This window comes from Ceratotherium simum, chromosome 9, assembly GCF_057802395.1.
Source record: "Ceratotherium simum simum isolate JZ-2026a chromosome 9, ASM5780239v1, whole genome shotgun sequence".
NCBI classification, from domain to species: Eukaryota; Metazoa; Chordata; class Mammalia; order Perissodactyla; family Rhinocerotidae; genus Ceratotherium; species Ceratotherium simum.
The window spans coordinates 4,835,261-4,851,555 of record NC_141908.1 but is presented as its reverse complement, the minus strand read 5'-3'; the positions used below and the strand labels follow the sequence as shown (position 1 = coordinate 4,851,555).

At 37.0% G+C, this 16,295-nt stretch overlaps 1 non-coding gene across 1 annotated transcript; it reads left to right on the top strand.

The window, feature by feature from the left end:
- Positions 1-3,449: 3,449 nt before the first annotated feature.
- Positions 3,450-3,556, top strand: LOC147916226 (U6 spliceosomal RNA). The gene has a single exon (XR_015553281.1). It is a non-coding gene; the product is annotated as a U6 spliceosomal RNA (small nuclear RNA).
- Positions 3,557-16,295: the final 12,739 nt, after the last annotated feature.

The window sequence follows — 16,295 nt, the reverse complement described above, 5'->3', positions numbered from 1 at the left end:
TCCATTAGTTATTTGAATATATTTATAGTGTCTACTATGAAGTCTTTCTGTGTTTCTTCATATCTGGACCTTCTCACAGGGAATTTCTGTTGTTTGCTTGTTTTTTTTTTTATTTTCCTATATTTGTGTCAGACCTTCCTGCTTCTTCACATACTTCATAGTTTTTTGTTGAAACCTGGACATTATAGATAATATATCGTAGCAATTCTGATTTCTTGTCTTTCCACTTCTGCCTTCTTATTTTTCTGTACTTTTTTATTTGTTTAGTGACTGACAGCTACTTTAATTATGTCTATTTCTTCTCCATTGTCAATCTTCTGCTGTTGCTCCTTAAAGTACACAGACTGGGGGTCGGCTCCGTGGCTTAGCGGTTAAGTGCGCGCGCTCTGATGCTGGCGGCCCGGGTTCGGATCCCGGGCACGCCCCAAGGCACCACTTCTCCGTCCAGCGTGAGGCTGAGTCCCACGTACAGCAACTAGAAGGATGTGAACCTATGACATACAACTATCTGCTGGGGCTTTGGGGGGGAAAAAAATGAATAAATAAAATCTTTAAAAAAAAAAAAAAAAAGTACACAGACTGGGATATTTGCAAATTCACCCTGGGTTGACAGTGGTTTTAATAGGACTCTTTATTCCTCTCTTTTTCTGACCACATCCAGCTGTTAAGTTCCACTAATTGCCAGCTGATTGCTCTACTATTTTCAACAATACTCTGTGGCATAACTTGTTCCATAGTCTATTTGGTATCCTTTGCAGTGGGAGTTTTTCAGATCAGTCTCTGTGCTTTCTTCTTAACTCTGGGGGACTCTTGTTAGCTCTATTTCCCTGTTCTCTCTTGTAAACTAGATAGTTCATGATTTAGATTGCTTACTACCAAAATCCCCATTGTTTTTTATAGTTCTCTAGGCCTGAAATTCCCATTATTTGGCTTTAAATAAGTTTAGCTTCTTAGGCGAGAACTTCAGAGCTCTCTGTTTTATAACCTGCCTCTACCCTTCATCAAAATATCTGACCCAGAGCTCTGGAGATTATGTCAGGGACAATGGCACACTTCTTTCTGATTGACACTCCTGCTTTAGGTCCAGGTTAGGCCAGAGGCAGTAGACCCTGGTCTTTTCAGCTTTTCTCTCGTGTGTAGGACAGTTCCCTATAAATGCATTAAGTACTTCATGAATGCACTAAGTGCCCCTTGAATACATTAAGGTGAGAATGATTTGGGTTCCAGTATTCTCACCCTGCTGCACCTCGGGTGGAACTACTGCCATGTGACTTGCCAGGGAGTCATCAACCTCTCAGCCTTACTACTAATTAAGCCTCTGCAACTCAGAGTTGAAAGGAAGAGGAATTTGGGGAGGCACACCCTCTGGGGAGGACACAATAGCTCTTGACTGTGAGCTGGAGGTAGAGGGAGTGCTGTGTTCTTGGCTGCACCCACCTGGAGTAGAGTTTCCCTCATACTGATCTGGGAGGAGGAAAAGGACGGAGTGAGTCATGGTTTGAATATCATAGACTCTTGCTACTTTATTGAGTTTTAGTAGATTTTCTTGAATAAATGTTTCTTCATTTTCTGTGGGTCCTTATGACAATTTTCAGAGACTTTAAGTGGTTGGTTTTTAAATAATTTTCACCAGTTGTGCTTATTTTACTGGAAAGTGTATCTGCAGAGCCTTAGAACTCTGGAACTTTCTGGAGTGAAGAAATGTTCTATATCTTAACTGGAGTGGTAATTATAAAGTTGTATACATTTATCAAATCAATAAATTGTAAATAATAGTTCTGCATTTCTCCATATATAAATTTTACCTCAATTAAAACCATGCAGGTTCTATATGAAGACTGATAAAATTCTACTGTAAAACATAAATGACACCGTGAATACACAGAACAAACACACTATGATCTTGGTTGTTTTTTCAGGCTGCAAACAGGGGAAAAGACATTACACATAAACATAAAAACAAAGGGAATTTAACATAGGGTGTTTTTTTGCCAAAGGGACATAAATGCTGAGAAGCCAAACGGCAAACAACAAACAAACAAAACCAAAAGTCCCTACTACCTCCAGATTAAAGGGAAATGATCCCAAGGTGGAAGCTGGGAACACAACGGGCTCTTGACACTGGACCTGGGGCCAAAGAGGAGATATAATCTTCACCAGACATACAATCTAAGGTGCAAAGAACTAAGAGAAATATTCTGGCTTCTCTCTTCTTCTCACTGCCCAGTTTTCCACCAGAGCCTACCATTGACAGATCCCAGAAAGAAGTTAAAATGGAAGCTTGGGACACACAGCTTGCAGGGATTAGTTCTATAGAAATGAATAGAAAAAGACGTTAATATTCAAAATAGATAAAGAACTCCTACAACTCAACAAAAAGTGAAATAACCCAATTAAAAAATGAGCAAAAGGTGGGGGCCGGCCCAGTGGCAGAGCCGTTAAGTACCTGCGCTCTGCTCTGATGGTCTGGGGTTCGCAGGTTCGGCTCCCAGGTGTGCACTGACGCACTGCTTGTCAAGCCATGCTGTGGCAGCATTCCATATAAAGTAGAGGAATATGGGCACGGATGTTAGCCCAGGGCCAATCTTCAGCAAAAAGAGGAGGATTGACATCAGCTGTAAGCTCAGGGCTAATCTTCCTCACACACAAAAAAAGAACAAAAGTCTTGAAGAGACATTTCTAAAAAGATGATATACAAATGGTCAATGAGCATACAAAAGGATGCTCAACATCCCTGATCATCAGAGAAACACAAATCAAAACCACAATAAGATATCACTTTGCAACCATTAGGATGATTGATATTAAAAAAGGAAAAGAAAAACAGAAAATAACAAGTGTTAGTGAGGATGTGGAGAAATTGGAGCCCTGTGCACTGTTTGTGGAATGCAAAAGATGTAGAACTGCTCCAGAAACTATGGAGCACCCTTGAAAAAATTAAAAATAGAACTACCACATGATCCAGCAATCCTTCTTCCAGTTATATATCCAAAAGGATTCAAGGCAGGATCTCAGATATTTTCACAGTCATGTTTATAGGAGCACTATTCATAAGAGCCAAGAGGTGTAAGCAACCCAAAGTATCCAAATGAATGGATAAAAACCTGTGATATATACATACAGTGGAATATTATTCAGCCTTTAAAATGAAGGAAATTCTGACACATACTGCAATATGGATGAATTTGAGGACATTATGCTGAGTGAAATAAACCATTCACAAAAAGACAAACGCAGTATAATTCCGCTTACATGAGATATATAAAATAGTCAAACTTACAGAAACAGAGAATAGAATGGTGGTTAGGAGGTCCTGGGGGGAGGTGGAAAATTGTCATTTAATCGGTTTAGCTTCAGGTTGGCAAGATGAAAAAATTCTGGAGATATGCTTCACAACAATGTGAATATATGTAACATTAATAAGCTGTACATTTAAAAATAGTTAAGATGTGTTCGCTTCGGCAGCACATATACTAAAATTGGAATGATACAGAGAGGATTAGCATGGCCCCTGCGCAAGGATGACAAGCAAATCCGTGAAGCATTCCATATTTTTACAGACATCCAGGTACAGAAAGCACAGAGAGCCCCAAACAAGATAAACCCAAAGAGGCCCACACCAAGACACATCATAATTAAAATGTCCAGAATTAAAGATAAAGAGAGACTCCTAAAAGCCGCAAGAGAAAGACAAGTTACATACAAAGGAAAACCCATAAGGCTATCAGCTGACTTCTCAGCAGAAACATTGCAGGCTAGAAGAGAGTGGCACGATATATTTAAAGTGCTAAAAGGAAAAAACTTACAGCCAAGAATACCCAGCAAGGTTATCATTCAAAATGGAAGGAGAGATCAAAATTTTCCCAGACAAGCAAAAATTAAAGGAGTTTGTCACCAAGAAACCAGTGCTACAAGAAATATTAAAGGGACTGATTTAAGGGAAAAAAGAAGACCACAAATAGGAAAAATTATTTATTTGCATGATAAGAGGGTAATGGATACAAATGCACAAAAAGACGTTAGATATGATATGGAAAACATAAAATGAGGGAGGAGGGGAGTTAAAGAGTAGAGTTTTCAGACAGAGGTCAAACTAAAGAGACCATCAAATCTGTATAGAAGGAGAAAGCAACAGAGAAGGACTACTAAAACACTGAGGGAAAAAAAGTTAAAAGATGGCAGTAAGTACATACTTATCAATAGCTACTTTAAACATCATGCTCCAATTAAAAGGTATAGGGTGGCTGATTGGATAAAACAACAAGACCCATACATATGCTGTATACAAGAGATACATTTCAGATCCAAAGACACTCACAAACTGAAAATGAAGGGATGGAAAAAGATACTCCATGCAAATGGCAATGAAAAGAAAGCTGGGGTAGTAATACTCATATCAGAAAAAATAGACTTTAAAACAAAAAATGTAAAAAGAGACAAAGAAGGGCATTACATAATGATTAAGGGAACAATCCAACAAGAGGATATAACACTTGTAAATATCTACGCACCCAATGTAGGTGCACCCAAATATATAAAGTAATTATTAACAGACATAAAAAGAGAAATAGACAGTAACACAATAATAGTAGGGGACTTTAACACTCCACTTACACCAACGGATAGATCATCCAAACAGAAGATCAATAAGGAAACATGGGCATTAAATGACACACTAGAACTGATGGACCTAGTAGATATATACAGAGCATTCCATCCAAAAACCGAAGAATAAATATTCTTTTCAAATGCACATGGAGCATTCTCCAGGATTGATAACATATTAGGCCACAAAACAAGTCTCCACAAATTTAAGAAGATTGAAATAATACCAAGCATCTTTTCTGACCACAATGTATGAAACTGGAAATCAAATATAGGAAGAAAATCAGAAAAGCCACAAATATGTGGAGATTAAACAAAATGCTATTGAACAACGATTGGGTCAATGAAGAAATTAAAGGAGAAATCAAAAAATACCTGGAGACAAATGAAAATGAAAATACAACATGCCAGAATTTATGGGATACAGCAAAAGTGGTTCTAAGAGGGAAGTTTATAGGAATACAGGCCTATCTCAACAAACAAGAAAAATCTCAAATAAACAATCTAACAATGCACCTAAGGGAACTGGAAAAAGAAGAACAAACAAAGCCCAAAATCAATAGAAGAAGGTAAATAATAAAAATAAGAGCAGAAATAAATGATATAGAGACTAAAAACAAAATAAAAAATTAATAAAACCAAGAGCTGGTTCTTTGAAAAGATAAACAAAATTGACAAACCTTTAGTTAGACTCACCAAGAAAAAAAGAGAGAAGGCACAAGTAAGTAAAATCAGAAATGAAAGAGGAGAAATTACAACAGACACCTCAGAAATACAAAAGATTATAAGAGAATACTATCAAAAGCTATATGCCAACCAATTCGACAATCTAGAAGAAATGGATAAATTACTAGAATCATACAACCTTCCAAAACTGGATCAAGAAGAAATAGAGAATTTGAATCCACCAATCACCAGCAAGGAGATCGAAACAGTAATCAAAAACCTCCCAAAAAATAAAAGTCCAGGACCAGATGGCTTCCCTGGGGAATTCTACCAAACATTCAAAGAAGACTTAAGACCTATCCTTCTCAAACTCTTCCAAAAATTTGAGGAGGGGGGGAAGCTCCCTAACTCATTCTACGAAGCTGACATTACCCTGATACCAAAACCAGACAAGGACAACACAAAAAAAGAAAATTACAGGCCAATATCACTGATGAACATCGATGCAAAATCCTCAACAAAATACTGGCAAATCGCATAGAACAATACATTAAAAAGATTATACACCATGATCAAGTGGGATTTATTCCAGGTATGCAGGGATGGTTCAACATTCGCAAATCAATCAACGTAATACACCACATTGAAAAAATGAAGAATAAAAATCACATGATCATCTCCATAGTTGCAGAGAAAGCATTTGACAAGATACAACATCCATTTATGATAAAAACTCTCAATGGTATAAACTGAAAGCTATCCCTCTAAGAACAGGAGCCAGACAAGGATGCGCACTCTCACCACTCCTATTTAACATAGCACTGGAAGTCCTAGCCAGAGCAATCAGGCAAGAAAAAGATATAAAAGGAATCCAAATTGGAAAGGAAGAAGTGAAACTGTCACTATTTGCAGATGACATGATTTTATATACATAAGACCCTAAAGAATCCACCAAAATACTTTCAGAAGTAATAAACAAATACAGTAAAGTTGCAGGATACAAAATCAACATACAAAAATCAGTTGCATTTCTATACACTAACAACGAAGTAGCAGAAAGAGAAATTAAGAATACCATCCCATTTACAATTGCAACAAAAAGAATAAAATACCTAGGGATAAACTTAACCAATGAGGTGAAAGATCTGTACACCGGAAACTGTAAAACATTGCTGAAAGAAAATGAAGAAGACACAAAGAAATGGAAAGATATTCCGTGCTCTTGGATTGGAAGAATTAACATAGTTAAGATGTCCATACTTGCTAAAGCCATCTATAGATTCAATGCAATCCCTATCAAATTTCCAACAACATTTTTCACAGAAATAGAACAAAGAATCCTAAAATTTATATGGAACAACAAAAGACCGCAAATAGCTAAAGGAACCCTGAGAAAAAAGAACAAAGCTGGAGGTATCACACTCCCTGATTTCAAAATATACTACAAAGCTATAGTAACCAAAACAGCATGGTACTGGCACAAAAACAGACACACAGATCAATGGAATAGAATTGAAAGCCCAGAAATAAACCCACACATCTATGGACAGCTAATCTTCAACAAAGGAGCCAAGAACATACAATGGAGAAAAGAAAGTCTCTTCAACAAATGGTGTTGGGAAAACTGGACAGCCACATGCAAAAAAATGAAAGTAGACCCTTACCTTACACCATGCACAAAAATTAACTCCAAATGGATTAAAGACTTGAATGTAAGACCTGAAACTATGAAACTTCTAGAAGAAAACATAGGCAGTACGCTCTTCGACATCAGTCTTAGAAACATCTTTTCAAACACCATATCTGACAGGGCAAGAGAAACAATAGAAAAAATAAACAAATGAGACTACCTCAAACTAAAAAGTTTCTGCACAGCAAAGGAAACCATCAACAAAACGAAAAGACAACCTAACAATTGGGAGAAGATATTTGCAAACCATACATCTGATAAGGGCTTAATCTCCAAAATATATAAAGAACTCATGCATCTCAACAACAAAAAAACTAAGAGCCCAATTAAAAAATGGGCAAAAGACCTGAACAGACATTTCTCCAAAGAAGATATACAGATGGCCAACAGACACGTGAAAAGATGTTCAAAATCATTAGCTATCAGGGAAATGCAAATCAAAACTACAATGAGATATCACCTCACGCCCGTCAGAATGGCTATAATTAACAAGACAGGAAACAACACGTGTTGGAGAGGATGTGGAGAGAAGGGAACTCTCATACACTGCTGGTGGGAGTGCAAACTGGTGCAGCCACTATGGAAAACAGTGTGGAGATTCCTCAAAAAATCAAGGATAGAACTACCATGTGATCCAGCTATTCCACTGCTGGGTATTTATCCAAAGAACTTGAAAACACCAATGCGTATGGATACATGCACCCCTGTGTTCATTGCAGCGTTATTCACAATAACCAAGACTTGGAAGCAACCTAAGTGCCCATCAAGGGAAGAAGGGATAAAGAAGATGTGGTATATATACACAATGGAATACTACTCAGCCATAAGAAACGATGGAATCCAGTCATTTGTGACAACATGGATGGACATTGAGGGTATTATACAAAGTGAAATAAGTCAGAGGGAGAAGGTCAAATACTGTAAGATTTCCCTCATTAAGTAGTAGATAATAACAACAACAAACACATAGAGACAGAGATTGGATTGGTGGTTACCAGAGGGGAAGTGGGGAGGGGGAGGGCGAAAGGGATAATTCGGCACATGTGTGTGGTGATGGGTTGTAATTAGTATTTGGGTGGTGAACATGATGTAATCTATGCAGAAATAGAAGTATAATGATGTACACCTGAAATTTATACAATGTTATAAACCAATGTTACTGCAATAAACAAAAAATTAAAAAAAAATAGTCAAGATGGTAAATATTATGTTATGTGGGTTTTGTTTTTTTAATCACAATAAAAAAGAGCAGGAAACAGGCTGGGAGGAGGGTAAACAGGCCAAGGTCAGCAAAGAGTGACATACAATTTTGAAAATTTCTACCATTACTTTGATAATGAGCCAAATGAAAACTAAATAAAATTCACACATGATTATCTCTTTCTCCTTTTTTATGGAAGAATAAACATACATGAATGTCTGAGATTATACCTAGTTTCCTATGAAATCTGCCTTGTTCATCAGTCTTCACTTAATGTTTTCATTGTAATAATTACTACTTTGCTGCAAGTTCTGTTTTGCTGTTGTGTCCTCTCTGCAGTGGTTAGGACCACAGCTCTTCTACTGAAAGGCAAAGCGTACAGTAGTCAAGAGGGCAGTTCTGGAGTTATACCTGGCTGGGAACATAGCCAAGATCCATCACTGACCAGGTCTGTGAACTTACATGTAATTTATAACCTCTGTGGCTTATTTTCTCTTTCTATAAAATGAGATTAATTATAATGGCAGACTCAAAGAGCTGTTTGGTAGATTTTATGTTTGGGGTTCATTTTTTACTTATCATTCTAAGTTAATTTCTTTTTTAAAAAATATGACAAATACATTATTTAATTAATATTTAAATTGTATTAGAATAGAGTATTTGCTATCATCTGTCATCTTCTCAGAAGTCTCACAGAGCAATATCATTTAACATTTAATTAAAAATTTAAACTTTGACTTAAAAAACATCTGTATAAACTTACATCACTCATAAAGAAATTTTAAATTTACCTGTCCTTCATTTTGTTTGTGTTCAATTTTAAAATTTTATTTTGTTTAATTTTTTCCAGGTTTATTGATACATAATTGACATGTAACATTGTGTAAGTTTAAGGTATACAATGTGTTGATTTGATACACTTACATATTGCAAAATCATAATCACTATAGCATTAGCTAATACCTCCATCATGTCACATAATTACCATTTCTTTTTCCTGGTGAGATCATTTAATATATACTCTCAGTGACTTTCAAGTTTATAATACAGTATTATTAACTATAATCATCATGCTGTACATTAGATCCCCAGAACTTATTCATCTTATAGTTGGAAATCAATACTCTTTGACACACATCTCCCCACTACCCCCAACACCTAGCAACTGGTATACACTTCTTCTCTCTGTTTCTATGAGTTCTGCTTTTGTAGATTCCACAAATAAGTGATATCACACAGTGTTTGTATTTCTCTGTTTGACTTATGTCACTTAGCATAATGCTCTCAAGGTCCATCCATGTTATTGCAAATGGCAGAATTTCCTTCTTTCTCATGAATGAATAGTATATGTATGCCACAGTTTCTTATACACTTATTCACTGACAGATTCTTACATTGTTTCCATATCTTGGTTTTGTGAATAATGTAGCAATGAACACAGGTGTGCAGACTTCTCTTCAAGATCTTGTTTTCATTTCCTTTGGATATATACCCAGAGGTGGGAATGTTGGGTCATATGGTAGCTCTATTTTTACTTTTTTAGGATCCTTCATACTGTGTTCAACAGTGGCTGCAACAATTCACATTCCCACCAAAAGTGCACAAGTGTTCCCTTTCTTCCGCATCTACTCCAGTGTTTGTTATCGCTTATTTTTTGATGATAGTCATTCAGACAGGTGTGAGGTGATATCTCATTGTGGTTTTGATTTGCATTTCTCTGATGATTATTGATATTGGGCAACTTTTTCATGTATCTTTGATCATTTGTATATTTACTTGGAGAAATATCTATTCAGGTCCTCTGTCCATTTTTTTAATTGTATTGTTTGGTTTTTTTTGCTATTGAGTTATATGAGCTCTTTTTATATTTTGGATATTACCTCTTCTCAGGTATATGATTTGTAAGTATTTTTTCACAATTGGTAGATTGCCTTTTCATTTTGTTCATTGTTTATTTTGCTGTGCAGACGTTTATTTTGTAGTTCATTTTGTAGACGTTTGCTGTGCATTGTTTATTTTGTAGTTTGACATAATCCCACCTATTAATTTTTGCTTTTGTTGCTTGTGCTGTTGGTGTCATAAAAAAAAGTTGCCAAGACCAATGTCAAGGAGGTTTTCCCCTATGTTTTCTTTTAGGAGGTCACAGATTCCATACTTATATTTAAGTCTTTAATCAATTATATGTTAATTTTTGTGAGTGGTGTAAGGTAGAGGTTTAATTTAATTCTTCAGCCTGTAGTTACTCAGTTTATCCCAACACCATTTATTTAAGAGACTACTCTTTCTCTATTGAGTATTCTTGGCTCCCTTGACAAATATTAGTTAACCGTGTATGCAAGAGTTTATTTCAGTGTTCTCAATTCTGTTCCATTGTTCCCTATGTCTGTTCTATACCAGGATCATACTGTTTTGGTTACTGTAGCGTTATAGTACAGTTTGAAATCAGGAATTGTGATGCCTTTACCTTTGTTCTTTTTCCTCAGGATTGCTTTGGCTATTTAGAGTTTTTTCTGATTTCATATGTTTTTTCTATTTTTGTGAAAAAATGCTATTGGAATTTTGATAATGATTGCACTGAATCTATAGACAGCTTTGGGAAATATGGAAGTTTAATAATATTAATTCTTTGAATTCATAAAAAGGGGACATAATTCCGTTTGTTTATCTCTTCTTCAATTTCTTTCATTGAAGTCTTGTAGGTTTCAGTGTTTCATTGTACAGATCTTTCACTGCCTTGGTTAACTTTATTGCTAAATATTTTATTGTTTTTGACGCTACTATAAATGAGATTTTTAAAATTTCTTTTCCAGTTATTTCATTGTTATTGTGTAGAAATGCAACTGATTTGTGTATGCTTATTATGTATATTTCAACTTTACTAAATTTCTTCTGAGAGTTTTCTGGTTGAGTCTTTAGGATTTTCTCTATATATAAGATCATATCAACTGCAGAGAAAATTTTACTTCCATTATGATTTTTTTTTTTTTTTTTGTGAAAAAGATCAGCCCTGAGCTAACATCCGTGCTAATCCTCCTCTTTTTGCTGAGGAAGACTGGCTCTGAGCTAACATCTATTGCTAATCTTCCTCCTTTTTTCCCCCCAAAGCCCCAGTAGATAGCTGTATGTCATAGTTGCACAACCTTCTAGTTGCTGTATGTGGGACCCGGCCTCAGCATGGCCGGAGAAGCAGTGCGTCAGTGCGCACCCAGGATCTGAACCCCAGGCCGCCAGTAGCAGAGCGGGCGCACTTAACCGCTAAGCCACGGGGCCGGCCCCACTTCCATTCTGATTTGAATGCCTTTTATTTACTTTTCTTGTTCTGGCTAGGAATTATAGTACTATGTTGAACAGGAGTGGCTGAGAGTTAGCACCCTTGTCTTGTTCCTGATCTTAGAGAAAACACTTAATCTTTCACTGTTGAGTGTGATGTTAGCTATGGGCTTGTCACACATGGCTTTTAATATGTTGAGGCAAATTCCTTCTATACACAATTTGATGAGGATTTTTATTATGGAAAGATGTATTTTGTCAGATGCTTTTTCTGCATCTATTGAAATGATCATACGATTTTTCTCTTTTATTTTGTTTATGTGGTATATCGCACTTATTGATTATGTATATTGAACCATCCTTGTATCCCAGGGATAAATATAACGTGATCATGCTGTATGATCATTTTAATGGGTTATTGAAGTAGGTTTGCCAATATTTTGCTGAGAATTTTTGCATCTATACTCAGGGATATTGGTCTCTTGTTTTCTTTCCTTGTAGTGTTCTTATCTGGCTTTGGTATCAGGATAATGCTGGCCTCATAAAATGAGTTTGCATCTTTTGGAAGAGGTTGAGAGGCATTGGCGTTAATTCTTCTTTAAATGTTCAATAGAATTTACCAAGGAAACTATCCAGTCGTGGGGTTTTCTCTATTGGAAGATTTTTGATTATTGATTCAATCTCCTTACATATTATTTGTCTGTTGAGACTTTCTGTTTCTTTGATTCAGTCTTGGTAGGTCGTATGTTTTGGGGAACTTATCCATTTCTTCTAGGCTATCCCACATGTTGGTATATAATTGTTCATAGTAGTCTCTTCTCATCCTCTGTATTTCTGCGGAATCAGTTGTAATGTCTCCTCCTTTATTTTTGATATTATTTATTTGTGTTTTTTTTTTTTTAGTTCATCTAGCTAAAGGTTTGCCATACTGTTTATCTTTTCAAGAAACCAGCTTTTACTTTCATTGATCTTTTCTGTTCCTCTTCCAGTCTCTATTTCCTTTGTTTCAGCTCTGATCTTTGTTATTTCTTTCCTTCTGCTAACTTTGGGCTTAAATTGTTCTTTTGCTAGTTCCTTGTGGTGTAAAGTTAGGTTGTTTATTTGAGATATTTATTTTTTCTTGAAATAGGTATTTATGACTGTAAACATCCCTCTTTGAACTACTTTTGCATCATCTTATATGTTTTGGTATGTTATGTTTCCTTTTTTGTCTGTTTCAAGATATATTTTTATTTCCCTTTTGATATTTTCTTTCACCTATTGGTTATTCAGGAGCATGTTGTTTAATTTCCACATATTTGTGACTTTTCCAACTCCTTCGGTTACTGATTTATGATTTCATACCACTACATTTGGAAAAGATATAATTTTAATCCTCCTAAATTTGCTAAGACTTGTTTTGTGACCTGTAATATGATCTATCCTTGAGAATATTCTGTGTGCACTTGAGAAAAATATGTATTCTGCTGCTGTTGAATGGAGTATTCTGTATATGTCTGCTAGGTACATTTGGTCTAAAGTATGGTTCAAGTCCAATGTTTCCTTGTTGATTTTCTTTGTGGATGAATTGTTCATTGTTGAAAGTGGAGTGTTGAAGACTCCTCCTATAGTGTAATATTGTCTATTTCTCCCTTCAGATCTGTTAGTATTTGCTTAAAATATTTAGATGCTCTGATGTTGAGTGCATATTTATTTGTGATTCTTACATCTTCTTGACATTTGACCACTTTATCATTATATAATTACCTCCTTTTTCTCTTGTTATCATTTTTAACTTAAGGTCAATTTTTCCTGATATAAGTAGAGCTACCCCTGTTCTGTTTTGGTTTCCACTTGCATGGACTATCTTTTTCCATCCCTTCATCTTGAGCCTATGTGTGTCCTTAAAGCAAAAGTGAGTCTGTTTTAGAGAGCTTATATTTGGGTCTTGATTTTTATCCATCTAGCCACTCTATGTTTTTTGACTGAAGAATTTAATATATTTCCATTTACAGTAATTATTGATAGATAAAGATTTATTAAAGCCATATTATTGTTTTCCGGCTTTTTTGTAGTTCCCTTATTCCTTTATTCCTCTCTTGCTGCCTTCCTTTTTTAATTGATGATTTTCCATAGTGGTATTCTCTGGTTCCCTTCTCTTTATCTTTTGTGAATCTACCGTAACTTTTGGCTTTGTGGTTACCATTACGTTTATATAAAACATCTTATAGATATAACCGTCTATTTTACACTGATAACAACTTAACTTTGCATGTAAAAACTCTAAGTTTTTACTCCCCCCTTTTATGTTTTGTGTGTGTGTGTGTGTGAGGAAGATTGGCCCTGAGCTAACATCTGCCAATCCTCCTCTTTTTGTGCTGAGGAAGACTGGCCCTGGGCTAGCATCCACCCCCATCTTCCTCTACTTTATATGGGACGCCGCCACAGCATGGCTTGACAAGCAGTGTGTCAGTGGGCGCCTGGGATCTGAACTGGCGCACCCCGGGCCGCTGCAGTGGAGCGTGGGCACTTAACTGCTTGCGCCACCGGGCAGGCCCCCGCTTTTATGTTTTTGACATCACAATTTACATCCTTTTGTATTGTGTGTTCACTAACAAATTATTGTAGCTATATTTATTTTTAAAACTCTGGTCCATTAACCTTAATACTAGAGTTAAGTAGTTAATACTCCATCATATTACAGTATTCGAGTATTCTGAACATGAATACGTACTTACCTTTACCAATGTGTTTTATATTTACAGATGTTTTCATGTTTCTAATTAGTATATTTCCATTTCAGCTTGAAGAATTCTTTTCAGCATTTTATAAGTCAGGTCTAGTCATGGTTAATTTCCTCAGCTTTTGTTCATGTGGAGAAGTCTTTATCTCTACTTCATTTCTGAAGGACAGCTTTCCCAGGTAACATTTTCTTGGTTGGCAGTTTTTTTCTTTCAGGACTTTCAATATATCATCCCACTGACCTGTAATGTTCCTGTTGAGAAATGCACCAATAGCCTTATCGGTTTGCCCTGTAAGCCACAAGTTTTTTTTTTTTTTTTTTTTCTCTCATTGCTTTTAAGATTTTCTTTCTGTCTTTGCTTTTGACAGTTTTATTATACTGTGTCTTGGAGAGGACTTCAAGTTGATTTTGTTTGGTGGCCTATATGTTTCATGAACTTGAATATCCAAATCTCTCCCCAGGTTTGGGAAGTTTTCCGCCATTATTTATTTAAATAAGCTCATTTGCAAATTGTTTCTTTTGATTGTATCCCATAGACCACATAGACTTTCTTCACTTTTATTTATTTATTTTCTTTATGCTCCTCTGATTGGATAATTTCAATTGATCTGTCTTTGAGCTCACTTAGTCTTTCTTCTGCTTCATCAAGTCTGATATTGAAACTCTCTGAATTCTTCTGTTCAGTCGTTGTATTCTTCTGCTCAAAATTTCTGTTTGGTTCTTTTTTATGTTTCCTATCTCTAGGTTGAACTTCTCATTTTGTTCTTGTGTTGTCTTCCTGATATCATTAACTTGTTTATCTGTGTTCTCTTGTAGCTCTTTGAACATCTTTAGTATAATTATTTTGAATGTTTGATAAGATAATTTCTGGATCTCCATTTCTTTGAGACAGCTATGAGAGGTTTACTGTACTCCTTTGTTGGAGTCATGTTTCCCTGATTCTTTGTGATCCCTGGAGCTTTGTGTAGGTATCTGTGCATTTGAATAAGCAGTCACCTCTTCCAGGCTTTATGGATTGACTTTGGTATGGGAACACTTTCACCTGCAGGTGAGGGAATGCTTGAGTGTGATATGACCAGAATCTAGTGTTGCAGGGCACCAAGTGTGGGGGCATGTAGCAGCACAAAATCCAGGAGTGCATGGTGTCTCTTCAGCTCAGACTGCTGGGGTCCACAGCATCAACAATTGTCTGGTCCTTGGTGAACACTGCAGGGGGTCCACAGTGGCAGCAAGGGCTGTTGGGTTCCTTGGTGGCATCCCTAGGTCCAGAGTCTAGGGACAAGGGTAGGCATCAGTGTTGGCCAGAGGTGATGGTGTGCACATACTAGGCTGTGGGGGCCAGTTGCAAGTGCATGTATAGTGGCAGGGACTGGTTACAGACACACACAATGGTGGAGGCCCTGACTGTTGGTGTGTACTACTATGGCTGCTGTGTCTCACCACATGTGCACAGCACTGGAGGATAGTGATGGAGGTTAGGTTGGAGGTGTGCAGGGCCACAGCTGGAGGGGCTAGCTGGATGTGAGCCTAGTGGTTCAGACTAGTGACAGAAGACAGGGCCTGATCCAGGGCCACAAGCAGCTGTGAGGGCCCTGGCTGTTGTGCATGCTATCCTGTGGCTGCACAGTCTCCCTTGGGTTTGGGTACAGCAGTGGAGGCTGGTGATCGGTGTCAGACCAGAGGTGCACAAGTGCACAGCTGGAGGGCCAGCCCCAAGCATGCACTGGTGGTGAGGCTCAGCTGTAGAGGTCTAGTCTGGCATTATGCACTTGCACAGATGCAGAGGCCTGAACTGGCTGCCAGTCCTGCTCTTCCTTTCCCAATGAGGGGAACTCTTTCCAGTTAGGGAGTTCCGCCTTGGTGCTGAGCAATGTCAGCCTAAGGGATGGGATGGTGCAAACAAAATGAAGCTGCCTTCCTTCCATTTTTGTGTGGTTACTCTCAGGCTTTGTGTTCTACAGTATTATTGAAGTTTCTTAGTAGACTCCAGAGCTCTCCCAGAGCTGGTTTTGTTGGTGGACGGCTGTCTAATGTTGATCTTTGTGGGGGATAAAGGCTGGGGTCTCCAAGGCCACATACTTGGTGGCGTCATCCTTGTTTTGCAGATTAAATGAAATAATACTTGTCAATATTTAACAAAA